Source organism: Vombatus ursinus, unplaced genomic scaffold (genome assembly GCF_900497805.2).
Source record: "Vombatus ursinus unplaced genomic scaffold, bare-nosed wombat genome assembly UNPS02014820.1, whole genome shotgun sequence".
Taxonomy (NCBI): domain Eukaryota; kingdom Metazoa; phylum Chordata; class Mammalia; order Diprotodontia; family Vombatidae; genus Vombatus; species Vombatus ursinus.
Window position 1 is genome coordinate 25,543,845 of NW_020954598.1, and position 8,875 is coordinate 25,552,719.

Sequence of the window (8,875 nt, forward strand, 5' to 3'; positions counted from 1 at the left end):
AATTGGAAATTGAGGGGATGCTCATCAATTGGGGAATGGTTGAACAAGCTGTGGTATATGAATATAATGGAATACTACTGTGCTATAAGAAATGATGAGTAGGCAGATTTCAGAAAAACCTGGAAAGACTTACATGAACTGATGCTGAGTGAAGTGAGCAGAACCAGGAAAACATTGTACACAGTAACAGCAACATTGTGCAGTGATGAACCATAATAGACTTAGCTCTTCTCAGCAATACAATGATCCAAGACAATTCCAAAAGACTCATGATAAAAAATGCTATCCAAATCTAGAGAAAGAACTATGGAGTCTGAATGCAGATGGAAGCATACTATTGTCACTTTTTTTTTCTTTCTCATGGTTTTTCCCTTTTGTTCTGATTCTTCTTTCACAACATGACTAATGTGGAAATCTGTTTAACATGCTTGTACATGTATAGCCCATATCAGATTGCTTGCTGTCTTGGGGAGGAGGGAGTGAAAGCAGGAAGAAAAATTTAGAACTCAAAATCTTACAAAAATAAATGTTGAGTAACTGTGTGACCCTGGGCAAGTCACTTAACCCCATTGCCTAACAACCACAACAACAAAAAATGAATGTTGAAAACTATCTTTACATGTAATTGGAAAAAAAATTTAAGTGGAAAAAAAAGAGGAAAAACATCGGAAGGGATACGCTGGGTATGGGGTAGAAATTAGGGGAAGGGGGCGAGGAAAAGTATAAGGTCAGAAAGAACACAGTAAGACTGACCCAACTATATCATAGGTGTGCACATATATGTGTGTACACATATACTTGTGTGTACACATATACTTGTATATATGTTTGTATATATGTACACAATACATTTGTATACTATGTATGTGTGTACAGCCTAGAGGAAACTGTCAGGAATAACATAGTAATCCTAGCCTGGCTGTGTCATAGGTACATGTGTGTGTGTGTGTGTGTGCGCGCGAAATGAGGAGGTCCTGGACTAGGGCAGTGGTGGCATTGGGAATAGAGAGAAGATATATGGGCAAAATTATTAGGAAAAAGGGATCAACAAAATTTGGTGAAGAGGAGTTGTAAATCTAAGCTGTAGCCTAGGAATTCTTCTCCCTGAAAGTCCATCTAGAGCTGAATTGTGGGGCGAGGGTCTTATACCAGAGGGTTTTGGAGGATGACTCAAGGTAGAGTCTGGGATAATTCCTTTGTAAAGGCCTGGGGTAATTTGATGTGACTCAGAAGTGTTATTCATAACATAATGCTGCATGAAAATGGAGAATCATTGCTAAGTCAGTTCCTAATTTGACCAGCAGGTGTCAGTCTGTCCCCAACAGAGTTAACTTGCGTCATAGATTCAAGGATGCCTATTCTTTTTCCTCTCCCATCCTTCCTGCCCACTTCCCTCTATCCCTTTTCCCAGACCACCCAGGAGTCAGTGTTTGGTGGGTCCATCCAGGAAGCTGAAAAAAATATAGTGAGGGCGTTTGAGGAAAGTGAATGAAGATGTGATTGAGGGGAAAAGCAGGAAGATACAATGGGGGACTGATAGACACTCCCAAATGGCCCTGAGCCTGCAAGAAGAGCTTAGGAAAGATTGAATGACCTGTTTCCCTTGAGGGCTGAACATTGAGGACTCAGGCTCTGGTCTTCAGCCTGTGGAGAAAAGCTGGCAATGGGGCTTGAAGGGCATAGAGTATAATAGGGAGCAGGGATTGGGCAGCTAGGAGATACAGCATAGGGTAGTATGATCCATAGGTCTGGAAACAGGAATGGTTTGAATTCAAGTCCTGGGTCTACTAAAACATTATATGACCTTCGAAAAAGAAGTCATTTTCCCTCTATAGGCCTCAATTTTTCCCATCTGTTAGACAAAGAGGTTGAGCTCTTTGGTCAATTCTATGCACCACATTTTAGGAAAGCTCATTGATAAACTGAATTACACTTAGAGGGGATTGAAGGTAGGACATACCAGTAACATATGAAAGATCTGGGGAGGTTTAAACTGGAGAAGAGGAGATTTAGGGAGGATATGATAATTATCTCAATTTTTTTTGAAGACTGTGAACCACTCAAACCAAACTTCTCTGAGACTGGGATAGGAAGGCACAGTAGGAGCCTGTAGCTTAGGGGTAAAGGATGGGTGATCCCTCATCAGAGGCAGTCAAATATCCTGGGGAAAGCAGCTTGGCATAATGGAGACACACTGGTTTCGAAGCCAGGATATCTCAGTTTGAAATCCAGCTCTTGATACTTATTTTTCATTTGTTTTAGAAAGTGATTCAGCTATTGATATTTATTGGCTGAGTTATCATGAATAGGTCACTTACCTTCATTAAAAAGTTTCCTCATCTGATGATGATGATGACGACGACGACAATGATGATAACACATGTATTTCACAAGACTATTGTGAGGAAAACACTTTGTAAACTCTAAAGTATTAGAGAAATGGAAAATTACTATTACTGTTATCATCCATGGGTCAGAGACAGCCTGCCATTTCTGGGGAGCAAACCCAACAGCTTTCCTATGTGTTCTCAGCTTAGGAACCCCTCCAACCTTTGAGCTTTTACTCTGGAGTCCAATTCAGGGCAAAAGGCACATGACTGAAAAGTGACCAGGTTATGTAGGCAGCAAAGAAAAATCTAGGACTGAGGCCAAAGTTCTGCTCTGGAAAAGGGAAAAGAAGTATATTTTCCTCTTTCAGTAACATGGCTGCTAAATTTCTTCATAACTGCCCCCCCCATTTCTATTGCACATTAAGACTCAGAAAAGCATTTTCCCAAAGTCAGATGAAGTAGGGAGTATGAGTGTTACTATTCCCATTTTATATGCAAGGAAACTGAGATTCAAAGGAATGAGATGACCTGTCCAGGGTCACATAGTTCCTAAGCATTGGAACTAGATTTGAAATGAACTTCAAATTCAATGCTATTTCTGCTCCACTAAGCTGCCTTCTCTCAAGGAATCCAGGATGAGGAAAACTGTTGGTCAAGCTGAGCATCCCTAAGGGTGGAAGCCTCAGGCGTTCGAAATCTCCAGGTTCTCCTGGGCCCTGCCTCCTCTCCTATGGCTTTTTCCTCTCCTGAGATGACACTGTACAAGCTCCATGTCAACACCATCTGACGATATAAACAGTTCTCAACTCCTGCACTACAGCTGGCTCCTGGGAATGTCACCTGACTCAGTTTTGTATGGTGAGCTGCCTAAATACACAGAGGATTCTTTTGACCAGGAACTGACCCTATTTTCTGTACCTAGAAATCTGATGTGGGCAAAGTCCAGGCCTAAATATCATGGGACACAATATTGAGGTTCAAGAAAAAACCCGTAGTGAAAGCAGGGAGTCAACTTATACACCCATAAACACCACAAAATAAAGGAATACAAGAGATAAAAAAAAACCATCTCACTAACCTTCTATACCATTCTGCCAGCTGCTTTTGTTGTAGGCACCAAAATTCATAATGGATATGATTGTTAGGATTATCAGATCTGGTCCCTATCTAGTCCATCTAGTCCAAAGCCCTAATTTTACTGAGGCCTGGAGAAGGGAAAGAGCTGTTAGCTACTTTCCAGGTCACACAGTGGACTATGTCCACTGTCACATAGGCATTAAGTAGCAGATTCAGGCTTTAACCCAATTTTCTTAACTCCAAATTTTTTCCACTATACAACTGTTTATATCTAAGGCCATGTCTGCTACTGAGCTAGACTCATACTAGTGCCCTCAAGGTGGCTTCTTTTCTCAACCTTCCTTGGACCTCTTCATTTTCTAAGAGGACCAATGACACCACAGGGTGATGTCCTGACTTGTATATGAACTAGATTTAAGTGAGGCAGGGTTGCACAAAGTCATCAGTCTCACTCTTTCATCAGAGTCATCCAAGCCCAGTGGCAAGACAAAATCAAGACAAATGGCAGTGGATGGGATGCAGTGGATGACCATAGTGTCTTCAATGTCTGACCAAGCTCTTAGCATTCCACAGCACCTGCTTCAGCCACCTTCATGGCCACTGGAACCAATTGTGCTTCTCCACCCATTCACCGGGGGAAGTCTGGCCACTGGACCCAGATGGCTCTGGAGGAGAAAGTGAGGCTGGTGACTTTGCGCAGCCCTCCTTCATTCAAATCAAAGTCAATTGCAAGTCATGGCATCATCTCCCTGATGTTATGGTCCTCTTTGAGAACGAAGGACAAACCACATGCAGCCACACACACAACGTGCTTAGGAAAGACATTTCAGTTATCTCTAGCCTGGTTTAGCCCATTTGCTAACACAGTTTTTCCGAGGTGTGGTTGCTGCCCATGCTATGGCTTCTTGAAGCCATAGGTGAGAGTTGGGTGGAAGGTAGACACAAAAGGTAGATGAGCAACCCTGAAAAGGGCTCAGCAAGCCCTCACATACGAGGTGCTAGTCCTCCCTCAACACCTCATACACCTCACCTCAGGTTCTACTTCTTACCCCATCCCTATCCCACCTTCTTTGTCATTCTTGTCACCTCTGGTTAATTTAGCTTTGGCCTTTCTCTCTCTGTGTACCAGTCCCATAACTTGTGAGTGTCACGTATATGTCCAATACCTGGACTCTTAATATAGAGGGGCCAAGAAAAGGGCTAGTGGTCCTCTCCCTTGTAATATATGGAAGTATGGAGAAAAGTTAGAGTTATTCAATTCATTTTGTTTCTGTTTTCTCTGCCTTGCAAGGATGGGAAAAACAAAAGGAAAATGTTTCAGTTGATAACCAAAAAAAGAAATAGCTTACTTAAACTTCCCAATGAGTTCACCATCCTCAAGCCCAGAATTATATCCTAGGTGTTATAAGCCGGTCAAGTAATGCAGGTTGGAGATCATAATGAAATGAGCTACTTGTAGAACATCTAACAGAACCACAGCAGTCTTATTTAGCCATAACATGGAAAAGATACTCAATAAGGATATAGCACTAGTTGAGGCAGACACACTCCACCCCATTTTCCCATTTTCCCAGTACAGTTAGAAGTGTAGTCTGCAAGGCAGGATATGGTGGCTCAGATCACAGTGGTCTGTCCACCAAATCTGAGGGGCACCAGCTCCTCATAAACTAGCTTTTCTCTTTTTAATTTTTTTAAATTTAATTTATTTCTTGTTATATTTTTAAGTTCTGAACTGTCTCCCTCCATCCCTCCCTACCTCACACTAGAGAAGACCACCATTTCACTCAGACACACACACACACACACACGTACATTTCTCTCTGTGTGTGTTTATGTGCACACATGCATGTGTAAAATCATGCTATGCATACCTCTATTTATCAATTCTTTCTCTGGAAGTAGATAGCATCTTCTTTCATAGGTACTTTATAGTTGATCTGAGTATTTATAATACTCAGAATAACTTAGTCAATCACAGTTATTCTTCTACCAATATTGCTGTTACACATATAGACGAGGTTCTCTTGGTTCCACTCATTTCATTCTTTATTATTTCATGCAAGACTAAGATCTGATACAGCTAAACCCTCCTTCCTTTACATTATTTCATTAATTCCTTTGCTATTCTCGACCTTTTGTTCTTCCAAATGAATTTTGTTATTGCTTTTTTAGTTCAATAAAATAATTTTGGTAATTTAATTAGGATGGTATTGAATAAGTAGATTAGTTTAGGTAGAATTATCATTTTTATTATATTGGCTCTGCCTACCCATGCACAATTAATATTTCTCCAATTATTTAAGTCTGACTTTATTTGCATAAAAAGTGTTTTATAATTATGTTCATGTAGTTTCTGGGTTTGTTTTATAGGTATACTCCCAGGTAGTTTATGCTGTCTATGGCTATTTCAAATGGAGCCATCTCTTACTACCTCTTCTTGCAGAGTTTTGTGGGTGATATATAGAAATGCAGATTATGTAGATTTATTTTATATCCTGCTACTTTGCTAAAATTATTGTTTCAACTAGCTTTTTAGTTGAATCTCTAGGATTTCCTAAGTATATCATCGTATTGTAGGCAAAAAGAGATAGTTTTATTACCTCATTGTACATTCTGATTCCTTCAATTTCATTTTCTTTTCTTATTGCTGTTGTTAGCATTTCTAATACAATACTGAATGATATCAGTGATGATGGGCATCCGTGTTTCACTCCTGATCTTACTGGGAAGGCTTCTAGCTCATCTCCATTACCACTTGCAGATGGTTTTAGGTAGGCGCTTCTTATTATTTTAAGCAAAAATCCATTTATAACTATGCTTTCAAGTGTTTTTAATAGGAATGAGTGTTGTGGTTTGTCAAAAGCTTTTTCTGCATCTATTGATATAACCATATGATTTTTGTTACGTTTGTTACTGATACAATCAATTATGTTAATAGTTTTCCTTATGTTAAACTATCCCTGCATTCCTGGTATAAATTCTACTTGGTCACAATATATAATCTTTGTGCTACATATCGTTAGTCTCCTAGCTAGTATTTTATTTAGAATTTTTTGATCCATAGTTATTAGTGAAATTGGTCTACAATTTTCTTTCTCTGTTTTTGCTCTTCCTGCTTTAGGTACAAGCACCACCATATTTGTTTCATAAAAACAGCCTAAAATAATTTGTTTAATATGGGAATTAGTTGATCTTTAAATGTTTGGTAGAATTCACTTGTGAAGCCATCTGGTCCTGATGTTTTTTTCTTTGGAAGTTCATATACGGCCCATTTGATTTCTTTTTCTAAAATAGGTTTATTTAGATATTCTACTTCTTCTTTTAATCTAGGCAGCTTATATTTTTGTAAGTATTCTTCCATTTCTCTTAAATTGTTAAATTTGTTGGCATACAATTGGGTAAAATAACTCCAAATAATTGTTTTGATTTTATCTTCATTAGTGGTATATTTATCCTTTTCATTTTTTGATACTGATGATTTGGTTTTCTTCTCTCTTTTTTAAAATCATATTAACCAATGATTTAATCTATTTTATTGTTTTTTTCATAAGACCAACTCCTAGTTTCGTTTATTAATTAAAAGATTTTCTTACATTCAATTTTATTAGTCCCGCCTTTAATTTTTAGGATTTCCAATTTGGTGTTTAATTGAGGATTTTTAATTTGTTCCTTTTCTAGTTTCTTAAATTGTAAATCCAATTTATTGGTCTGTTCTTTCTCTATTTTATTGGCATAAGCATTTAGAGATATAAATGTTCCTCTGATTACTGCTTTTGTTGCATCCCACAAGTTTTGATATGTTGTCTCATTATTATTTTCTCTTTAATAAAATTATTTGTTTCTATGATTTGTTCTTTAACCCACTCATTCTTTAAGATTAGTTTATTTAGTCTCCAATTAATTTTTAATCTGTTTTCATGGCCCCTTATTAAATATGATTTTATTGCACTAAGATTTGAAAAGGATATATTTAATATTTTTTGCTTTTCTGCATTTAACTATAAAGTTTTTATGCCCTAATATATAGTCAATTTTTGTAAAGGTACTTTATACCACAGAGAAAAAGGTATATTCCTTTCTATTCCCATTCAATTCTCTCCAGATATCTATCATATCTAGCTTATCTAAGATTCTATTTATCTCCTTGACTTTTTCCTCTTTTTTGGGGGGGCAGTTTAGGTTTATCTAGTTCTGAGAGGGAAGGTTAAAATCCCCCACTATTTTAGTTTTGCTATCTATTTCTACCTATAATTAACTTAGCTTTTCCTTTTAAAATTTGGATGCTATAGCATTTGGTGCATATAGGTTTGATATTAATTCATTATTTATGGTACTTTTTATCATAATGTAGTTTCCCTGTTTACCTCTTTTCATTAAATCTATTTTAGCTTTAACTTTGTCTGAGATCATGACTGCTACCCCTGCTTTTTTTTTCATCAACTGAAGCATAACAATTCTACTCCAGCCTAACTTTTCTCTTTTTTAACACCCTTTGGGATCTGGGAAACCATGTCAATAGCTCTAGCCTTAGTCCCCTGGGCCAATTAAGTTTCAAAGATAGTATCAATGCCTTTTGAGGAAAAATTAACTTAGCCTACATGGGATAGGGCCTTAGAAAAAGGAATCAAATCCATTTGACAGAAAAACCCTGGTATAATGCTTGGTCATGGTGTTAGACTTGTACCTGATGAGGCAGATTTTTTTTTAGTGGCCCAAGTTTGTAGCAATTCTGTCCTTGAAGATATAGTTATGAAATGGCATGTGATTGTTCCTCCAGTTGGAGAACAAAAACTATCTTACAATTGAGAGGGGGGTTGAAATCCTAGCCCTGCCCTAGGAAAGGTTACTCCCTCCTATGTGGCTCCCACAGCTGTCCCACACCCTTATACTCCAAACAAGGGGAAACCAGGAAATATAAGGACAGAATTAACCACAGGGATTTATGAGATCTTTCAAATGCAGTCTCTTACAGAATAAAAAAAAATAGACTTAGAAACTGATGATTCCAAGTTATATAGTGAATTGACATAAATATGAAACCAAGAGTCTGACTATTAGATAGTCTCCAAAAGATAAGTGGCTAATAGATATTATAAAAAACCAATTTTCAGAAGAAATTCTTAATTTTCATAGAGGGGCAGGCCTGGAATCAGGAAGACTCATCTTCCTGAGTTCAAATCTGACTAGCTATGTGACCCTGGGCAAGTCAGGTAACCCTGTTTGCCTCAGTTGCCATCTGTAAAATGAGCTGGAGAAGGAAATGGCAAACCACTCCAGTATCTTGGTGAAGAAAATGCCAAATGAAGTCACAAAGAGTTGAACTTAACTGAAAACAACAGATTAACTGAGTAAATGAATGAACAAACTGCAGCATATTAGTGTGGCAGAATATCATTATGCAGTAAGAAAATTTGGACATGAATAATTCAGAGAAACATGGGAAAAATTCATATGAACTGATACAGAGG